This window comes from Kogia breviceps, chromosome 13, assembly GCF_026419965.1.
Source record: "Kogia breviceps isolate mKogBre1 chromosome 13, mKogBre1 haplotype 1, whole genome shotgun sequence".
Taxonomy (NCBI): Eukaryota; Metazoa; Chordata; class Mammalia; order Artiodactyla; family Physeteridae; genus Kogia; species Kogia breviceps.
The window spans coordinates 43,468,575-43,491,464 of NC_081322.1; the positions used below are offsets into that span (position 1 = coordinate 43,468,575).

The 22,890-nt window shown below is 43.6% G+C and overlaps 1 protein-coding gene across 2 annotated transcripts in view; it reads left to right on the plus strand.

The window, feature by feature from the left end:
- Nucleotides 1–6,596: 6,596 nt before the first annotated feature.
- Nucleotides 6,597–22,890, plus strand: part of CCN6 (cellular communication network factor 6) — a 52,721-nt gene continuing 36,427 nt past the window's right edge. For both annotated transcript variants that reach the window (XM_067011678.1, XM_067011677.1), the window contains exon 1: nucleotides 6,597–6,819. The gene's annotated coding sequence lies outside the window, so the exon portion shown is untranslated. The remainder of the gene's footprint in view (nucleotides 6,820–22,890) is intronic.

Genomic DNA, 22,890 nt, shown 5'->3' on the forward strand with positions numbered 1-22,890 from the left:
AAGACTCATGGCTCCCCTTCATCTCTCTCCTTAAAAAACAAACATAGGCCATTATTTTTGTATTTTCTCATAAGACTTATCTTTCAAAACTTTTATTGTTATCATTTTCCTCGGAAACTTCTCTGATTGGTCTGCATTGGTTTTGAAATTTGGAACTTGAAGAATATACTTAGTATCCCCACCGGGTTTGTACTTAGTGAAGGCCAAATCCAAAGTAATGAACACATGCCTGTTTGACCTTAGAGTAAAATCCCTGCAGCCCAGCCCAACACACTGCGGTCTGCTGTTGCTGTGAGGCCCTCTGTGGATTCCAAACCATTTATGACTCGTGCTTAGCTGGACCAACAGTTCCAATTCTCTGCTTGCTCCATATTTTTTCACATGGGAACCACTTTGTTTTTCTTCGTTGAGTCTCATTTCATTGATCTGAGCCCAATCTCTAATACAACATGTTGTAATGAACATGTTTTATTATCCCCACTCACACAGGAAGCCATCATTTTCAGTGCCCTGATACTTCATCAAAAAAGTTTTGGTCTGGGACTTCCCTGGTGGCACAGTGGTTAAGATTCCGCCTGCCAATTCAGGGGACACAGGTTTGAGCCCTGGTCCGGGAAGATCCCACATGCAGCGGAGCAACTAAGCCCTTGAGCCACAACTACTGAAGCCTGCGAGCCACAACTACTGAGCCCGCATGCTCAGAGCCCTGCTCCGCAGCCACCGCAGCGAGAAACCTGCGCACTACAACAGAGAATAGCCCCCGCTCACTGTAGCTAGAGAAAGCCCGTGCGCAGCAACAAAGATCCAACGCAGCCAGTTAAAAATATAAATAAATAAATAAATTTATTTTTAAAAAAAGAAGTAACCCATGCATATGGTAAAAACAATTCAAAAGGTGTAAGAATACACATTAAAAAGTACGTCTTCAAAAAAAAATGTTTTGGTCTGACAAGAATCACATCTTCCAAAAATTCACATGATAGAATTCCAACCTACAGAATAAATGTACCAGTTGTCTTACAATCCCCTGGTCACATCTATTTTATGAAATGAAGCATTCACTTCATTAAATAAATATTAAGATATATTATAAAATTTGAAAAAAATCACATCTTTTGAGTATATATTAAGTTGGCTAGAGAGGAATATTCACTAATTTATTCATGCTTTCAGTAACTGTTGATGTTCCATTACGTGCAAGTGTATGGAGGATATAACAGAGAATGAGACATGACTTTTCTGGCCTTAAGGAGGAGGTTCCTCCTTTCAAATAGCCATGAATATAATAGAGATTGAGTCTATATTTTCTCCCCTCCTTGGACATCATTCAAATTCAGAATGTTCGATAAAGGTTTATTCTGAGCATAATGAACTGACTGCTTCCAATAAACGACCCCTTCTCCATCCTCTCCTGCAAATACAGACCACCACCATGTTTGCTTCTCATCTAATGCATGGGAATTTTTATTTTGTAACTGGGAGCAAGAAAAGAAGATGAGGGAGATGGAGGAGATACTGTAACATGTGTCCCCACCCAGTCCAAGGAGCAGATGATTGCTGTGCTTGGTTGGGGGTGGAGGACGCATGTCAGGAGCCGGTTGGAAACACTCAGATTGTGGACGTAAGCTCAAGTAACAAAGCATGGCCCAGAGGTGAGGGAGAGGGACATTCTCCCAGCCACATTGGAAGTCTCACACAGTTCTGGAGCTCTGAAGACTGGACATATTGGGACCAGTAGAAAATAATACCCTAGACATGAGCTTTAGCTTTTCATGATAAGTGTGGCCATTTGCAGTGTACGGGAGAGGCTGATTATTGCTAACTTTGCTCCCCTCCTGAGATTCCTAATGAATGCAGGAAACGGGGGTGTGACAACTAGCTTGGAGACTTAATGGGTTGTATTTGACATAAAAGCTGACGGTTGCTAGCTACAGTTGGCATTGCAGGTAGAGAGGAATGGGAAGCAGGAAAAAGGGAAGATGAATATTATTTTGAGTTTATGTGACATATCAGCATATTGGGTACTTGATGTATTACCTTATCCACACAATAACCCTGTGAGGTAGAGATCATCGTCTTTATTTTCAGGTAATTAAAGTGAGACTAAGAGAGGTTAAGTGACTTGACCAAACCAGGATTTGACTATGAGTCTGCTTGGCTCAAATACTATATTCTCTCCATTATATCATTGAATTGTTATTATGAATGGGATTGCCTTTTATACTCTTCTACTGTCATGTCATATGACCTAAACACATAAACTTGGTCTACTTTGGGAGTGAGGCCTCACTCTCGTTATTTTGAGATGATAATATGACTCGTCATCACGCTCCTCTTATAGAAAACTTCCAAGGAAACAGTGAGGGAGTATGATGCTTTAGTGTACTTCTCTTCTGTAATAGAAAAATGGTTCCAAATCTGGTCTGGAGCAGACTTCTCTATGTGATAAAAATCCATAACTTCCTCCTAGAAAAGAAACGCTTATGCAATTTTCTGCTGAATTTTAATGAGATGAAGATTGGGTCTAGGAAATTAGTTACTTACCCACCCAGCTGACTTCAGCTGGTTATCAGAAAAGATTTCAGAGACCTTTAACTAGGTATTCTTTTTCTTTTGTATCTAACAATGATATTTGCCCCATTCTCTTTGCCTTTAGGGTATCTCTGACTTGGCATACTATGGGTCTTTTCCCCTTGCAAGCATGATTGTAGTGCTATTTTGATACTTCCTCATAAATAGATGATCTCACAATATGTTAGGCAAGGTTTTAAGCACATTACATGTATTATCTTATCCTCAAAAAACCTGATAAGGTAGGTATGGTTAGCACCCTCGTCTCACAGATGAAAAAACTGAGACCTAGGGAAGTGAAGTAATTTGTTCAGCATCTCACAGTTAAGTGGTAGAGCTGGGCTATAAATCCAGACAGTCTGACTTCAGTCCTGTGCTTCTTACTTCTTCCCCATAATGCTTCAAGTCTCCTCTCCTTTTATTTTAAAATGTTTGATACCTTTTGCCTTATGAACCTTTGAATATCAGTATACTAGTGTTCTCTGTTGGGTTTGCACTTTCAACTAGAAAAAAAGAAAACCAACCAAAATGTTGCCCTTTGCTTTCATTTCTTCATGTGGCTGAAATGTGTCATAATCATTCTTTGTTCTGACCCTTCAAACTTTGGCTTTTCCTTGGGGAGATGGAGCGGTTTCTAGCTGAGGAGTGACGTGATCTGACTTGTGCTTTTAAAGGCTCACTCTGTGGTCTATAGAAGCAACTGTAGGAGGGCGAGGGTGGAAGCAGGGAGACCAGCCAGGAGATGCTCACAGTGATCCACGTGAGGGCTGATGGTGTTCAGGACCTAAGGGGGAGAATCAGCTGCGGTCTATATTTTGAAAGTAAAGTCAAAAGGATTGGGTAGATTAGCTCTGGGCAAGGAATCAAAGAGCCTGACTGGAGGCTGTGTCTGTGGAAAGAGAAGAGAAGACGGCTCATCTTCTGAGCCTGGCTTCTAGACCATCTGCATGAGGGTAGAAGTCATCTACACCAGCTCCTCCCTATAGACTGGAAGATTCCTCCCTGTGGGAATCTTCCTAAACCCTGAGATACAGGATATCAGGTTTTTCATGGTTTCCTCTTCTTTATAAACGGTCGTCTCTCCTGCTTGGAGCAGTTTATAAAAACAGCTTTCTCATTTGCAACGTATATTCTCGTAACGTTCATTGTTGATTCTCAACTTTGTTTTAATTTGCCCCTTTTAAACTGCATTTTCCATATTGTATGAAACCTCTTTTGAGGTGTCTTCCCAGGGCAGGATCCCTCCTTCTGAGAAGTGTTGCCCCCAATTGCCTTGTCTGCCATGTAATTCTTCATAGACATCTTATGTAATCTTTACCTAATAAATTACTCTCTAATGTATCACTTGATAAGCCTGGATTTACTTATGTCAGTTTTGCCCATCAGTGGGATAAACCTTCTCACTAATTCGCACAAGAAGGTTGCCTTCATGTTGGTAATTATCTATATTTGTACATACACCCATATCTATATGTGTTTATACATATTATACATATTTATGAATATTTACTTATTTAAGCTGTCAAAATTTAAGGTTAGGGGTACCACGAGTAATTCTCAGTTAGGATCCCCAAACCCTTTCAGTTTTAACAATACAAGTTCTCACTCAAGTCCCCCTTGGGAGCTCTAGTATCAAAGGTGAGGCTGGAATCATACCAGCGAGATGAGAAGTTGCCCGACTTGGGCTTTGTGATTGCTTAGGCATAGGGTGATAATCTCCCCATCTCCTTTCCTCATAAATTCAAACTCAGGTTTGTTTCTATTACACAGCCATGTAAGCTATTTGAGCGGGAACCACCAGTCCACCTGACTGAGTGCTTGGCTGAAAGTGACAGAAACCCAGTTGAAACTGACTTAAGCACAAAAGTGGATTAATTGGCTCATGTAATTGAAATGTCAAGGTTAGCCTGGCTTCAGGAAGGGCTGAACTCAGGCACTCATGCTACATGATTGGGAGGAATCTGGATCTCTCCATTTCTCGGCTCAGTTCTCCTGTGTTCTCAAGGCAGGATCTCCTGACCGCGTGTGCCCCAGCAGCTCCAGGCTTATATCCCACCGGCTGGAAACTTCCGTGAACGTAGAGGCAGGCCCAGCAACTGGGTCTCACTGGGACTTGGGTCCCCTCTCTGATCCCATCACAGTGGATGGTGGGACACAATACCATTTGGCTGTATGGAATGGGAGTGGAAAAGGCATAGTTCCCCAAAGAAAATCACCAGGAGAGAGAGAGATTCCAGACCGCCCCACCAGCAGGTGCCCTATCTTAGATTTAAATTCCATTTCTGCTCCCTTGGGCTCTATCTTTAGGGGATGAGCATCTTTGTTGGGGTCTGAGTTACCAGTGCCCACTGAATTCCCAACTCAAGACAGAAAGTGCCTTTTTGAAAGTGAAACAATGAGGTTGTTTCTTCAGGAGCTTTAAAAAAATACTTCCTCCCCCACTCCCTGCTTGAATTTAATCTTTTATATTTCCATCAGAAATAATTTCTAGTGTTCTTTCATCTGCAAATAAGCACTGGTGTTGTCTTTGTCTGCATGTATTATTTATCATTCAATTCATGGTGTCTCTGTCGATCAGCCTGTGGGTGTATGTGCCTGAATTTAAATGAGAATTTATCTGTGTGGTCAAAGAACTCCTTTAGGAAATCAAAAAAGAGGCTGGAGAGGCAGCAGCTTGGCCCCATGCTGCCCTGGGAGCAGGAAGCCTCCTTTGGAGTCATTGCCTATACAGATGGCATGGAGCCCTACTCAGCTCTAAGATCACCAGGCAAATAGAGGGCAATTCACAGATCTAATGCAGCCTTGGTTCAGCCCAATGAAGAATTTCTAGAGTACCTAATGGCAGTGATACAGCATAGATGGTTAGCTTGCAGCTCACAACTGTTAAGAACACATTGCCCATTCTCCTGGTTTATCATTTCTAATTTCCCTCAAAAGGGAAAACTGCAAGGAAAGGAGCTGAAATGCAATTTATTTGTTCCCTTCTACTTTTAAGTGGTTATAACCACTTTTCAGAGTTTGTTGGTAGAAATGATAGGTGCTATTTGCAAAAAAAAAAAAAAGAGAGAGAGAGAGAAAAGAAAAACAATACTAATAATAATGCTTCCCAACATGTAGCCAGACACTGAAAATAATAGTTCTCCCGCCAACTAAAGGGCTTCTATCCCCATGGCAACAGGAGAACTACTCCCAAATATAAGGTAGAACGGCGAACACCTTGGAGGCCTTTTACTTGCTCAGTGGACCCTGGGTTTGGTTTTGTCCATTCGGCCAGAAAATGTCCGCAGGGTCAGCAGCTAATAGTTTTGGCTCCTGGAGCTGCCGTCTAAAGGTGGAACAGCCCAGACTTTATCTTGATGAATCCCTGAGTGCAGATCTCCTCTTTTGATGCAACTTTAAAGAGATTTTATTAAAAGATGAGATGCTTTTTGAAAAGAATCACAAGTTGGAAAATTTCCTTTAGTGTCATTGAAAAGAAAACTTCAGGCAAATCTCCACAAAGGGTTTTCTTTTCCCCTCCTTCTTTCCTTCCCCTAGTATCAAATGAGTGAATTAAACACGAGGCATAGCAGCATCCAAACTGGAGAGACAAGACTCATGCATGAATAAGTACAAGTGGGAACATATGCTAAATGCTGCCCTGTGGCACACACAGCAATTCACACAGGTCATTGTGGCCTAATGAACCTGAAGGAACGTCAAACAACAAGAATTCGCTTTGCGATTCTCGTTCAGGAAAGCATTTCAACATCCTACAGGTCCTTAGAGCATTGTGTATTGTGTGTACTACTGGCGAGGCCGTCCCCATAAACGTTGCCAGATCCTGTGCTGCTTGTGAATTACAACTCCAGGACTATTACTCCCTTCTCTCCTCCCTTCTGTTTCCTTTTCCCCTCCTGCCCCACCCTTCTTTCACTAGCACTTTTTATAGAATATCTCTTTAGTCTCTGACTTCATAGTGACCTGTGTTCATTTCTGGTGAGGAACATTGTCCCCTTAAATTTCACAACTTTATAGAAACTTGGACCATAACTTGCAGATTTGAGAACCACTCACTTCCAGCTGGCCATGCAGAGTTGATATTCTCCCAGTGGAAGTCTGCTCTAGGCTCTTGAATTGCTAGCTCTCTGTTTTCCTTTTGGGGACAGAGTTCACATATAATCTTCTCTTTGCCTCACAAACAACTTTTCTTTGCTATAAGATGGAGTTCAACTTGGTGTGCCTTCGAGAAGCCCTCATCAGGTGCAGGTGAGCTTGGTGGTCCTAGTAAAGAGTGCAAACCCTGGAGCCCGACTACTAGGGTTTGAGTTGTAGCTCCGCCACTTGCATGCTGTGTTGCTTTGGCAAATCGCTTAATCTCTCTGTGCCTTCATTTGCTCCTCTTTCAAATGGGGACAACGTACCTACATTGTAGGGCTGTGAAAATTAAATGAGTTAACCTATGTTCCAAGCTTTCTTGCTGAGAACAGTGTTCAGCACTGGGTAAACTACACAGTATGTGTAGCTATTATTATTATTATTCAAGGAGTGATGGTACTGTGGCTAACATCTTTTGAATGTTCACTAGAAGCCAAGTGTGGTACTAAGGGTTTCACATGAGCTAGCACATCTGATCTGCACAAAGCCCTTTGGGGCACGTATTATTACAACCTTGGTCTTGTAGATGCGGAAAGTTGTTGCCTGATGTCAGTCAGTTATCCGTTAACAAGTAACAGAAACAACAGGAAACTAACCTAGTTCTGTGTGGTAGCGAAGCACAGACACTGAATTACAAGGCTGGGCTGTGTGTATATGAGTTGCTTTTTTGTTTTGTGATGTGGGGGAAGGTTTGAGTAGGAAAAAGCAACCTTTTCAGAGAGTATCTTTTGTCTTATTAGTATCTCACTTGGATTTGAGAAACTAATTTCTATTAAATAATGGTCAGATCTGTGAAGATCATTTTATATATAAATGGATCCTCCCCCTGGACGTCTTGCTTAGCACACACACACCTCTCAGATGCTCAATTTACAGCCTGGGAAAGGCGTGGCCAGTTGCAGACGTGGGCCCAAAGCAGGATAAAGGAAGGTGAGCTGGCAGTGGCTTGAACAGCACCCAAGAGTGCTTCTCCTCCGGCAAAAAACACCAGGCCTCTGTTCTAATCAGTTTGGTGATCCCCTCGGAGGGAGCTCACAAAATTGAGCCCAGGACATGAATTCTGACAAGAGCAAGAAGGGGCTGGAAGAGGGGCCTCCATGGGGGAGAGGCCTAGGCCGCTGGGATTACTTGCAGGTAGCAGTCACCTGAGGCTGTCTGGGGTCTCCTAAACGAAGAAGGTGTCGATCAAAAGAACTTTTGAAGATCACTTTTATTTGAAACTTTTGCCTAGATCTGGCCTTGGGTAGCCCATTAAGGCTCTGGAAACCAACAGCTACTGCCATTATATGCCAAATCTCAGCCTCACACGCACCATTTACTCTTTGGTGGTATTTAGTACTGGTGTCGTATTAAATTTCACCTTGTTAAAATAACTGCCACAATAAAAAAAAAAAATCCTACTGGGCACATGGGCTGTAGCAAATGGAAGCTGCCTTTTATTCTTTCCCTCTTTAACATACATGGTCCAGCTGAGCTGATAACCAAACCCCAGCCTCCCTCCATAAACTCAGCAGACTGTTCTGTCCAGAAATGAATGTCGTATTTACAAGGTTTCTTTTGTATAAGGAGCAACCCCCCTACCCCACACCTTCTAGGCCATTTGTGGCTCTGTCTCAGTTCACAAAGGTAGCATTTCAATTTCTTTCTCTAATGGAGACTTTTAAAGGATGTTGGCTATTGCCAAAGCATTTTCAGATGCAGGGCAATGAAGCAGGTTGGTTTCTTCGTGAAGCCCTTGTTCCATCTTCCTTGGTGAACTGCAGGCATCTTACCTCCGTAGACCAGGCTCTAACTGTCGTGCTTTGCAGTCACCTGCGATTCCCATGGGAATGGCACGAAACCGTGAGACTTCACTCAACCTCATTTCCCACCAACTTTAAATTGAGTTTAACAGAAGTAACTCTTTCACAAGACTCTTGTGAGGATGAAGTAATAAAGCACACAGAGCATCTTGTGCAGTGCTTGTCACAGAGTAAGCGCTCAGTAAATGACAGCTAGTATTACCCCTCCAGCCTTGTTGGAGCCTGGTCTTGTGTCCTCTTAGGTGTCACAGTTATGAAAAGTATGCTATGGTGTCTTCTAGAAACTTGTGAGAGAATCTTATAATTTTCCTTAACTAACTCCTTGCAAGCTGGTGTTCATTTACTCATGTTGTTCTCCATTAGCATTAATGCCTCACACCTTCTCAAACGTAGAACCAAACTCAAAGGTTGCCGTCATTGCCCTCAGTTATATGAGGCATAAATAAACTTCTCTGAGAGACTCGGAAACTTGCCTAGTTCAAGGTTAATTAGCTCTACATCTCCAGAGCGTATGCACGACACTGCATTGCTCCCACCAGCTTAGAAACCTTGTTATTTAAAGACATTTCAGTGCCTGGGAGGGAGGCTGCCCAGTGCATCTCTCAGGGTCAAGGCATCCCTGCTTGTGTTCGGGGCTTGAGTGAGGGTGTGGTTCATCTGACCACAGTGACCAAGGGTTTCAACTTCAGGGACAAGCCTTCTATGGAGAGTTTTCAGAACGCAGTCAGCCTTTGTGGTGGTAAGAAAGGACTCACGAGGCAGACTTTGGACGAAACGGTCAGGTGAAATCTTCAGCATCCATCCTCTCTTCTTTGGATCCTGGAATTCCAGCTAGAGAAGTTCCAGTGGCCGTTCTCTCTGCTGTTCTGAAAGTTAAGGCGGGTAAAAGGACGGTTTGGGGTATCGCCTCCCAGGGCGAAGCATCTTGCTGAGTTGTCAGTGCTCCCTCCGTTCTCTCCCGAGACCTCTCCCATCGGACTTTTGTCCCCACCTCTGCATTCAAACTGCCCTCGTTGAGATCGATAGTGACCTCTACGTTGCCAAACCCAGTGCTCTCAGATCTCATGTTAGTGGACTCATCAGTGCATTGGACATAGTCCATCACTCTCTGCTGTTTCAGAAACATTCTTTGGATGTTTTTCTCAGAAGCCTCCCAGTTTTCCCAGCCTCTCCAGCTGCGCTTTCTCAGTTTCCTTTTCTGATCTCTCCTGATATCCTACACTTCTGAACACTGCAGGAGCCCAAGCCTGGGTTTTGGACATCCTCTTTTTCTACAGGCACTCCCTGGGTGGTCCCGTCTCATGACAGTAAATGCTGATGACTTGTAGATTTATACCTCCAGCTTGTACCTCTTCCTTGAACTCCAGACTCATACTGGGATTGCTCATGCAACATCTCCACTGGGATGTCTGTGGTAGGCTGAATAATGGCCCTCCAAGACACATCCGTGTCCTAATCCCTGCCACCTGTGTGTGTTACCTTAAATGGCAAAGGGCAGTTTATGATTATGTGATTATGTTAAAGATACTGGAATGGGGAGATGATCCTTGTTTATCTAGGTGGGTCTTAAATGCAATCCCCTGTAATCTTACAAGAGGAAGGCACAGGGAGATTTGACGCACAGAAGAGGAGAAGGCAATGTGACCATGGAAGCAGAGATTGAAGTGATGCAGCCACAAGCCAAGGAATGCCAGCAGCCGCCAGGAGGTGGAAGAGGCAAGGAATGGATTCTTCCCCTAAAGCCCTATTGTGGCCCTGCTGACACCTTGATCTCACCCACTGAAACTAATTTTGAACTTCTGGTCTGTAGACCTGTGAGAGAAAACGTTTTGTTATTTTAAGCCACCAGGTTTGTGGTAATTTGTTAGACAGCCATAGAAATCTAATACCATGCCTAATATGTGTCTAGAACCCCGTGGATCCAGAATCACACTCCTGAGATTCCCTGCAAGCCTGCTATCTCAGGAGAATGAAAATTCTATTCTTTCAGTTGCTCAGAGCAGAAACCCTAGAATCATCCATAACTCCTCCCTGTATTTCATATTTCACATCTCATTTAGTGAATCCTGCTTACCCTACCTTCAAAATATATCCAGAGTCACCATCGCTGCCACTGCCATCCTGGCCAGGCCATCGTCACCTCTTGTTTGAATCATTGCAAGAACTTCTAACTTGTCTCCCTTCATCCTCTTGCCCCTGACACAGTTGAGAAGATACTACACAGCAGCCAGAGATCTTTTCTGCGGCGCTCGGAGCGCGGAAGCCAAAATTCTTATTATGACGTCAAGGCCCTCTATGACTTCGCCCATGTTTCCTCCCTCCCTCTCTTCAGCTTCCTCTCACTGTCTCACCCTCTCGAATTCTACTCCAGCCACACTGGCCTCCCTCCTGTTCTCTGATTTGTTCCTCGGGGCCTTTGCACTTGCCGTCCCTTCTTCCCAGAATGCTCTTCTCTCAGATATCTGACAGCTCACTCCCTCATCTCTTTCAGGTCTGTCAAGTACCACCTTCCCAATGAGGCGTTCCTGGTCATCCTATCTAAAATTTCTCCCCCAATATAAACCCTTCACCCCACTATATCCCCGATTTCATTTTCTCTGTAACGTTTATGACTATCTGACATATATTTATATTATATATTTTACGTGCTTATTGTGCTGGTTGTCTTTTCCCCTCACCAGAATATGAATTCCAGGAAGAAATAGATTTTTTAAAGTTTTATCCATTACCATATCCACAGTGCCTAAAATAGCACCTAACACATAGTAAGTGCTCAATAAATACTTGTTGGATGATTGATTGGATTAATTTCCTGGGGGTCCATTTGGCCAAGAGAGTAGAGATATTCACACTTCGTTCCTGAAGAGACTGCGCAACCCACACACATTTTAATTAAGCTTCACTAATGGCCTAAAGCATAAGAGGATCTTTGTTAAGGAAAGAATCCTTTGTTTAAAATGAAAAGAGAGTAATCGTTCCTTGATTTTCTTTGTCCTCACTCCCTCCCCCATTGGCTGTTTCAATCCTTCATTCATAGATTCTCTTATAGTTCTCCTATTCTTCTGAGTTTCCGGGGTTGTGTAAATGATGAGAAAGTTAGAAATTTGGAGCAGAAACTGATGAAAATCTAGGATCATTTTTCTTTTAATGGTTCAATATCAGAAACAATAAAATAATATAAAACATTCTTCCCTGAAAGGTCACACCTGACCCTGTGAGATCCTTACCTCTGCTCCTAGCATGAGGAAGGTGCAAAATTAGTGTCTAGTGAAAGAAAGTACAGTCAGGCCTCCATATTTGAGGGTTCCACGTCCTGGAATGCAACCAACCACGGATTGAACTTCCTTGAGATAGGGACCATTACTAATCTCTTTTTTAAAAAATGAAGCGGAAGCATAAAGAGATTAATTTGCCAAAGGCCACTGTATTAATTTTCCCATGGTTGCCATAACAAAGTACTACAAACTAGGTGGCTTAAACAACAGAAATATGTTGTCTCACAGTTCTGGAGGCCAGAATTCTGAACAAAACTGTCAGCAGGGCCAAGCTCCCTCTGAAGACGCCAGGGAAAGATCTGCTCCAGGCCTCTCTCCTAGCTTGTTACCAAGCTGGGCCTGTGCATGTCTTCACATGGCATTCTCCATCTGTGTGTCTCTGTGTCCAAATTTCCCCTTTTTGTAAGGACACCAGTCATATTGGATTAGGAGCCCACTGCAGCATGATCTCATTTTAACTTAACTAATTACATCTGCCAACAGGCCTGTTTCCAAATAAGGTCACATTCTGAAGTACTGGGGGAGTTAGGACTTCAACATATGAATTCTGGGAGCACTTAATAAGTCACCCACCAGTTAGCAAGTGGCAGGACCAGGACTTGAACCCAGTTCTGTGCTGTTGACACCACAACATGCCATGACCCATGCATGGACAGGGTGCAAGGGAAACGATTGTGCCGCAGAGGGGGTAGGTACTGGATCCGTGGCTGTGGTGGTTCCAGTCATGGCCATTGTCTGGTGCTCATGATGTTTATTTACTCTCATTTTCTACTTCCATGAAAAAAAAAAAAAAAAAGAATAGAACCGTGGCAGATGTTTTATAATTTTTATAATGAATTTTATGTGCTTTTGATGGTTCTATTGCCTTTCTGGCAACTCTGATGGTTTTCCACTGGGATTTAGGATGTTACATTGAGGTATCATGAGGTAAAGGATGGGGGTGGGCAGGCATGATTCCCCTACCCTGGGACTGGACTGAGAGCTAATGACTTGTTTTTGCACTCATTAATCAATAAATAATTATTGAGCCCTCCTATTGTGCTAGGCAGAGTGCTAGATGCAGGGATAACTAGTGACTACATCAGACTTAAGGCCTGCCCTCTCAGAGCCCACAGTCTTGTAGGAGATGGGCAGTTATGACAGAGGCTGTGGACTGGGGAAGTGCAGGTCCATGGACTCGGAGGTCCAAGAACAAAAACCATGCAAGGAAGGTGGTGGTGAAAAACCAGCTTTCCGTATCGGTGAACAACAAGTACAGTTCATGAAAAGTACTGAATATATTTTCGTACCTTTAAGGAAATAATGCCATGGATACACATGTATAGCATTTAGATTGCCTTCCTATTACTGAGCCATGAGGAGAATTGAAAGGGGATGGAGTGAGGTAAAATCAAAATGTCTACTTTTCTGCACCCCTGTGATTGTGATTTTCTATGTAAAGCCTTTCATGCCTCCACCCCTACCCAACCTACATGATAGCTGGTGTCAAAGACCAAGCTGGAAAACCAGCCACCGGACAGTTAAGAGCCACGCAGGCAGTGTCAGGAGTCCTGTTTCTGCTCCAGGTGGGAAGCATTTTTATCTCAGTCCCCAAATCACCCTTTCTATCACACACGTCCCTTCCACCATTTTACTAAAAGGCACTGAGAACATCTGGTGCCAGAGAACACACCCAGGACAGCCCTCAGGGCAGAGAGAGGATGTGAGAGAGCCAGCCCCCAGGGATAGGGGAAGATCCAGCTGGCAGCAAGCGTGGTGCCTAACATGTGAGAGGCCCAGAGCAGCGACTCAGCCTGCTGAGAGGCCAAAACAGCACCCACCAACAGAGTAAGGGCAGCCCAGAAGAGGAGCCTAAACACGTCGGAACTCAAACCAGTTGGCAACAAACTCGTTCTCACTAGTTCCCAAATGGAATTACATCTTGAATCCCAATGCACAATATCATCTGAAGCTGTGTGTGTAGAGATGCCATTCTGTAGTAACATGCATCTAGCTCTTAGTCCGGTGTCTTGGTCCAGTCTTTTCCCAACAAATGCTTTTGGTATGTCCTTAAAGTCCTTGATCAAAGGACTCTCAGGTGTCACTTTAGATGGCTGTCTGGATGGAGTGGACCTTACCTAACTGTTCAAATCTATTCAGTGACCAGAGGGGGGAAACTCAGAAAATCATACCCCTTCCAGAAAGGAGCTTAAACTAGGCTTATTTCATTCTGTTGTACCTTACACCCTCATTACACAGCAGGGACTGTGCCTTGATTTTTACTTCCCATAGCACCAAGCACTGTATGTGGCAGGCATTAAATAAGTATGTGTGTGTGTGTGTGTGTGTCTATATATATATATATATATATATATATATATAACATATTTGAATTAAACTACATGTTCCAACAGTCTCAGTAAATGCTGCACATATTTGGCACGGGTTTTCAGGCCCCCTGTACCATCTAGCCCCATAGGGCTGCTAAGACCTATGAATTTTGACTGTCTAACCACATCCTGTTTTGCACAGGTACTTGCCGCCGAAGCACTTATAAAAACAGTTGACTCTACTAAAGTCTAAAGTGATAAAAGATTACCGATGATGATGATGGTGGGTAATTGCCTCCAAGAGTAGAGACCTACAGCTGTTACTGTTTGTTCATCAGGTATGAGCTGAGATGATCCTTCCTGAATGTAGAAGAGGGCAGAGTCCAGAAGTGGCTCTCATAGAAAAAGTCTCAGCATTCCAATTGGTCTTTAAACAGGATCTCTCATCTTGAGAGGCAAGATATTTGATACGCAGAGTAAATATCCTAGGTTGAGGGACACAGCTACAGGACAAGGCATAGATTTTAATTCCTCATGAAACGGTCAAAGGACCACCACCCTCCTTGCAGGAGCTTTTAGCATCATGTGTCTGGGTTGTGCATTTCCAAATGGTGGGGTGATTACTGCCCTCCAAAAGGCAAAACAGAAGAACTTGGCTTCTGCACTTCCTCTTCCTCATCCCAGCCCTAGGAACTCACTTTAAGGAAGTGTGGGCTTGTGAGGTCAATGATCTCTGGGATACCTACCTAGGTACCAAAGTCAGTGAAACCTGGACAGAGTAATGGGTTTTGGATTTGAACTCAGTGTGTGTACCTAAAAGTCTCTACTGCTAACTCCTTTCTTTTTATTGGCCAAATGAAATGCAAATCAAGTGATAAAGCTAAGAAGTGTGGCATCCAGAGAAGCCCCAGGCTTGCACCAGTGTTAAATGATAGTTCAGTAAAGCAGAATAAGGAAAATACAAGAGCACAGGACCTTATGGAAGGGCCCAGCTTCTTACTGCTTGGGTGTCATATTGTGGGAAAGAGAAGGAATGTTGAAGAAATGTCTCACTGTTCTTAATTGCTCTAAGAGTGGTTCAGGCAAATTTTTTTTTTTTTTTTTTTTTTTTTTGGTACGCGGGCCTCTCACTGTTGTGGCCTCTCCCGTTGCGGAGCACAGGCTCCGGACACGCAGGCCCAGCGGCCATGGCTCACGGGCCCAGCCGCTCCGCGGCATGTGGGATCTTCCCGGACCGGGGCACAAACCCGTGTCCCCTGCATCGGCAGGCGGATTCTCAACCACTGCGCAACCAGGGAAGCCCCTGGGCAAATTTAAGGGAACTAGGGCAGGAATCACTCTATCCACTGTGTGCTGTGAGCTCCACTCACCACACCTCTCAAGGATGACGCCCCCTGCTGGTCCTCATCACAGATTCCTTGTTCATTAAGACAATGACCTTGGCCTAATAGGTTTTCTCTTGTTATCATGTTCAAATTATTAAGGTTGGTCTAGAAAACAAAGTGGCAGTTGCCCTAGGACTGATCTGAGTCAGACAAATGTGCCATGATTTGTGTACAGATAGAAGGTAGGAGGAGTGATAGGAGAGAACTACAAGGAGCCCACAGCTCTTCTATCTCAGGAGGATTCTGATGAGATCTCCTCTGCTGAAGGCTCTTTGGAGGCATCCTCTGTGGACCAGTACACACTTCCTCTGCAAGACTCTCCTGTTTAAGATTCAGAAACCATCTAATTTACTCCTCAATATACAGTTTTCTACACATTCTATGTCTTTGACACTATCAAGATAAGCAAGATATATTTGAAAGGATTGGGGGGGTCAGGAAGGCACAACAAATCATGGCACTTAAGACTTGGTGGTCCGCAATCCAAAAATGGGCAGAAGACCTAAATAGACATTTCTCCAAAGAAGATATACTGATGGCCAACAAACACATGAAAGGATGCTCAACATCACTAATCATTAGAGAAATGCAAATCAAAACTACAATGAGGTACTACCTCACACCAGTCAGAATGGCCATCATCAAAAAATCTACAAACAATAAATGCTGGAGAGGGTGTGGAGAAAAGGGAGCCCTCCTACACTGTTGGTGGGAATGTAAACTGATACAGCCGCTATGGAGAACAGTATGGAGGTTCCTTAAAAAACTAAAAATAGAACTACCATACGACCCGGCAATCCCACTACTGGGCATATACCCTGAGAAAACCATAATTTAAGAAGAGTCATGTAGCACAATGTTCACTGCGGCTCTATTTACAATAGCCAGAACATGGAAGCAACCTAAATGTCCATCAACAGATGAATGGATAAAGAAGATGTGGCACATACATACCATGGAATATTACTGAGCCATAAAACGAAACGAAATTGAGTTATTTGTAGTGAGGTGGATGGACCTAGAGTCTGTCATACAGAGTGAAGTAAGTCAGAAAGAGAAAAATACCATATGCTAACACATATATATGGCATCTAAAAAAAAATAAAAAGTGGTTCTGAAGAACCTAGGGGCAGGACAGGAATAAAGACGCAGATATAGAGCATGGACTTGAGGACACGGGGAGGGGGAAGGGTAAGCTGGGACGAAGTGAGAGAGTGGCATGGATATGTATACACTAGCAAATGTAAGATAGATAGCTAGTGGGAAGCAGCCGCATAGCACAGGGACATCAGCTCGGTGCTTTGTGACCACCTAGAGGGGTGGGATAGGGAGGGTGGGAGGGAGACGCATGAGGGAGGGGATATGGGGATATATGTATACGTATAGCCGATTCACTTTGTTATACAGCAGAAACTAACACACTATTGTAAAGCAATTGTACACCAATAAAAATGTTAAAAGAGTCATAACCATGACTTCCCCGACATAACCATCCTTTGCGGAAGGGGCTGTTGAGCAGGGATGCAGCAGGGGCGATGGCGAACCTCCTTTCCCAGGCCGCACAGTCCCTGTGGCTGCTCTCCTGGGGCTACTCTTGAGCCGAAGGAGAATTTAGTGGTAGCAGTGACTTCTTTTCTCCTTCACTCACCATCTCTCTGTTATTCAGCAATTAGAAGGCTGTGCCCACTATGTGCCTAGTACTCTTCTTTTTCAGCTTTTCCTCTGTATCCAAGTGATCATAGATTCAGGTAGTCAAAAGTCACTGTCTTCAGGAAAAGTGTCGCCCTCTGTCCTTCTCTACTCTCAGAATAATTCTACAGAACTGTGAATATCACACAAGTGTTTTGACACAGTTTGACACCCAGGACCCAGTGCTTTAGAGGAGATGACTGTGTCCTGGGTCTGGGACAATACGCTCACTTAAAATCATTCATGCATGGGTATATTCAACAGATTTGTATACTTACTGTGCCACCAGACTTTAGTTAAAGCTTCTGACTTAACCTCCTTCCTCTTTAGGCTTTTTGTGATTTGGTCCCGCACCACCTATCTGATGCTACTTCCCACTCGCTTATAACCTCTTTTGCTGAGTACATATACCCACAAGGGTATATCACAAGCGCAGTGCTGCAAATTAGCACACAGTGCTTGATGCCGGGCAGCCTGCTGTCCACGATACTGTCCATCTGTTCTTATCACAGCCTGCCTCACCACGGTGAGCCCGAGGCTGATCTCCAATAAATACTTGGCTCATTGATTCATCTGTGAAGCCACCGTCTTTGAACAGCCATAAGCTCATCAGTGAGGAGTATCTTCAGCTGCCTGGTGCAACAGAAAAGGGAAATTTTGAGAAACAAAGGAAGCTAGGGCAGTTTCTTCTTTGAATTTGGGACTGAAGCTAATTTAAAAGGCTGCCAGAAATCTGGAACCACTTTGCTGGCTGCAAGTTTTTGGTGAAAGCACGAAGAGTGTTTCCTTTTTCCCCGAGTCCAGTCTGTAACATCCTGGAAAGGGTCCTTGGACTCCATTAGAGTCTCTGTGCTTTAGTGCCTTCATTGGGCCCCACGTCCTTTGTGATGGGCTGTCCTTCCCCCCAGACTGAAATCAACCTCACCCTCATTACTTTCCTTTAAGTCTTGCCTGTCCTCCCCAGCACCCCATACACACACACACATATTTGGACCAGAATTGTTAATCTCCTCCTTTTTTCTGGCTCCTGGAATTCATTAGCATCCTTTTACCCTTCCCTGACATAACCTGAAATCTTACCAACATCAAAATTATCTTCCTCCAAAGTGTTTATATAGTGACTCTTTGTATGCAGTGCTGGGCTGGGCAAAGCAGCAAATAAGTTCAGGGATCAAGGTCCATGCTCCTCGGGTGTGTCGTTTTTCTGCCAGCACCAGCTTGGATGGGATGTTCAGAATCTTTGGTCAGTTAATAAATACTTCTTACCCCTTCACTTTTTCTTTGCATTATTTCCTTTTATTTTTCTTTTTGCCTGTAAGATGGAAATAAGATCACTTTGTTTCATGGAGCTATTTAGAGGGATAAATGAGGTAATTTACCCAAAAGCACTTTGACAACTATAAAGTCCCATGTACGTGCTTGTTATTATTTTCCATCACCTAGCATAATGCCTGGCACTTTGGCACTTTTTGGTTGAAATAATGAGTGAATGAATGAATGAATGAATGAATGAAATAAAAACCATAGTCTCTGAACTCTGCTTAGAATCAGGTTGGGAAAAGGGTACACTCACTCATGAAGTACCACCAGAACAGTGTCTAACAACACCTCACTAATCAAGATGCCCTTTTTGGGTAGCAGCAATTATCTAGAACATCGTTGAAAACTAGTGTCCCCAGATCAGCCAGAATAAATGTCCCTGAACACTTGCACCAAAGCACATGCCCTTTACTCATTAAGGAGGTGTTCAGACATAACCTATTTATTCTTACAATTTTGTTCATTCTTTTAACAAACATGCTTCTCTGGGCTGCCAGCCTCGGAGCAGCATTTTGGAGCAAATGGAAGATGGGAACATCTGGCTAAAGGAAACTTGTCATGGGCTCAGAAGGTATCTCAGTGATCCAGCCTTGTGTGATAATTGATGTTTTTAATGATGGCCACTTGTAATCAAGTAAAGCCTCAAGTAGCTTTAGTATCTTCTGAAACCATTTAAGTTAAATAATACATTTTAGAAATGTTAAAAATTTTTTTTCATGCTTAAAACGTTAACTCCAAAGGTTGGAAAAATGCAGGGTAAGTGTAGCGTGACGGTGCCCACAGATGTGGAAGGACACTGTCTAGGTTCAGTGCATAAGTGCTGAGAAGGTCAAGCATAGGCTGTTCACAGTGGGTGTCTCTTCCCAGAGGAGAGGATTTGGGCAGTAATAGCCATTGTGGTAGCAGGTGCCTTAATCTGTGCTCTGCAATAATCTAAGTGCTTTTTCTGTATCAACCCATTAAATCCTTGAAACAGCTTTATGAGGTAGCCTTGTTATTATCATCATTTTACAGATGAGACACAGAGAGATTAAGTAACTTGCCCCAGGCCAGGCCACACAGTAGTGGAGGTGAGCCTGGCTCCAGACTCTATGCTACTCATCAGTGTGCTAATTGCTTCCCTAGGTTTTAAAAGAGGAGAATAAAATCCACTGATAGGGAGTAGAACCGTAGGAGCAATGCACTGAGTGGGAATGATGAAGGAAAAAGGAATGATTAAAATAGTACTTTAAAAATTGTGAGATCAGAAAAAAGCTGCCATGTAGTTTTGTTGCTGTTGTTAAAGAAACATGTATGAAAATATGTGAGGAGCTGTCTGAGTCATGCATTAGAAGAGACCATCACTCGAAAACAGGCACGTTATATAATAGCCGGGGTGACAATGATTTCATAAAGCTCTGGTTTCCGTTGTGTGCGTGCCTGTGTGTGCACGCTGGGATGTGATGTAAAATATTTTTCTTACTAAGAGTCACAGTCAAGAGACTTTGAAAGCTCTTGCTCTGTAGAGTTTGCCGCTCCCCGGGGACAAAGCTGGCTGGAGCGGCCTGCGATCAGGTCCAGATTTGCTGTCTCACTGCTGTACAGTCTCTTGTAACCTAAGAGCTTCGTCCGTGCTGCCCACTCCTATTTCCAGGGGGAGGGGCCGTCACTGACTGAGTTGCTTGGGCAGCATCCAGAGTGTGAGTATGTGGGTTTGTTCACAAGGGGCTCTTATTGGAGGTTATTTCCTTAGGTCAATTGTGAAGTGTACAAAAGACCAGTCAGGCAACAAACAAACGTGGATCAAGTGCCTACTATGTGAAGGGCCCTGTGTTAGGCTACTTGGGCTCTGGCATTTTCGATTTAACAAATACAAGTCTGATGTAAATTTAAGAAACCGCAGAGAGAAAAATCTGTTCTGAAATGGGAGAAAGAAAACCAAGTCCTCCCCCTGTGTAGCTCTGTAGCTTGACAAGCTTCAGTTTAAGGGCTGGCTTTAACTCTGTTTTCATTTCCAGTGGGTATGCTTTGAGTTGGCACACAAATTCAATGTGTGAATGGTGTGGGAGTTGAGAAAGTTGCATTGCTGTTTCTCTTCTTAAAATTAACAGTGGAATCCTTGTGAGAGCTGTGTAGGCTCCGGAATGTGCCACACATGATTCTCTAACTGCATAATTAGGGAGTTCTCCATAATAAAATAGATAAAATAGTCCTCATTCTTGCTGAAATGTGTGCCCCTCCTCCGCAGCCTCCTCTGAGAAGCAGCTGACTGACAAAAGCTCTGCAGGCTTCTCCAAGTCCTAGCATCTTGCTGTCAGCATACTATCCAACATCCTAGCCATTAGGACTTGTCTGGTGAGGTTTACAGATGTTCCTACTTGCCCTGAAGCCCTGTTGCCTTGAGCTTCCTGGCTTTTCTGAATCCACAGTGGATGCCTCACTGATCTACCATATGTATGTACATGCTCCCAGGAGAGGTCAGTCCACAGTGGCTCATGGCCGCCTTCCTACATAAACGTGGTTGGTCATCATGGGAGATTGTTAGAACTGAAGACTCTCAGGCCCCGACTCAGCCCTACTGGATCAGAATCTGCAGTTAATAAGATCCTCAGGTGATCTGTGTGCACATTTAAGTTAGAGGAGCACTGAGTAGACACTTGGGAGCAGCTCGGAGGCAGTCTAGATTTCTATGTGGAGCTTCAACCAACTGTTGACCTAAAACAGACAGACTGACTGTTATTTCTCCAACAAAAATGAGTTTATTTGGGGTCAGCAAAGAATTGCAATCGAGGTCTGCAACCATGATGAACCACGTGTTAGTCCCCACACAGCAGAGGAGAGCTCTTTGAAAGAAGGGAAAAGGAAGGGGCGGGGGAGCGCAGTGGGGTTTACAGTAAACAGAGAGCCCATTGGAGGAACTGACAGTTCAAAGTATAGTGGTTTTTCATTGGCTGAGTGTGACAGTTTGTCATTGGCTGAGCTTTTGCCAGGCAAGAAGAGGAGGTCTTTCTTCTTCCTTTGATAGTCTCTCATTGGCTGAGCTTTTGCCAGGCAAGAAGAGGAGGTGTTTCTTCTTCCTTTTGAGCTCTGCTATGGTGGTAGGGGCTGAGAGCTCCCCCTTCTGGCCTCTTGGCTCTATTTTAATTGAGGTTTCTGTTTATTGATTTTTACACAACCAACCAACTAACCAGTCAATCAATACCTACATTTCTATAGACCATCTACTATGTTTACCGTGATAACCAATACTCATGATTAACAGTGCAAAGATCAAAGTAATAAAAAAGGGCAGTCCTTGTGTTTCCCAAGTAAAAACTTCCATCACAGTGGTAGTAGGATAAAAGGCAATAACTTGGCCCAGGGCAGTACTAAAGTGGGAGGCATCTGATAAGTCTGTGGTCCCTGCAAACTCGGAGGTTGGAATGCAGCTTTGGCTAATCATGATTCCATCATAGTGAGTGGTCAGTGCTGACAATAGAGGAAAAAAATCTGGCTTTAGTTTTTTGACAAAAAGCAATTGTTGGAACGGGCGGACAGGGAACATGAAGGTAGGCGCTGTGTCCTGCTGTGGCTTAAAACTTTTTCCAGAAGTCTATCAACCAGAATCTGTAGTTATACAATGGTTATAAAACCATTCCTCAGGGATACACCAATTATATATAGTTTTCCCTCAGCATCCGTGAGGGGTTGGTTCCAGTACCTCTTGTGGATAACAAAATCCACAGATGCTCAAGTCCCTTATATAAGATGGTGTAGTACTGTTGGCCTTCTGTATCCGCGGGAGAGTCTGACATCTGCACATTTTGATCCATGATTGGTTGAATTCATCTATGCGGAACCCAAAGATACAGAGGGCGGACTGTATTTAAAGAATTATTTTCAAGTTCTTAAGGCCATGTTTGACCCTTCACTTTCCTACTGGCCCAATATCCAGCTGCCTCCAAGGTTACTAATTCTTCTTTAGAAATGCTTTTCCACTCACTTCTCCCCGCTTAGCCCTCCACTTCTGGTGCCATCCCTACAGTCCACACTATTTAGCTTCTGATTATAAAAGTTATGAGATGATTTTCTTGTTTCCAAAATATTTCCCCAAACACATCTTGAAAATTTCTTTAGCTGTAGTTTCCTGAGATGATGTGAATCAGGCCACTTCCATGCTCCATACCCAGATGCTATCCCATCTGTGAATGAAAACTGTTACCTGCCATATCAGTAAATGAGGGACGTTGCAATCCTCAGCCACTGCAGCCACCCCCAACAGTGAGCCCTGAGGGGACTCAGGATGAGAAAGCACAGGATGCTGGCCCTAGATAGCTATGGTACATAGCAAAGGAATGATTTCAATGAGCCCAGACTCTTGCATCTTTTTTATTTTTAAATTTTTATTGGAGTATATTTGCTTTACTATGTTGTGTTAGTTTCA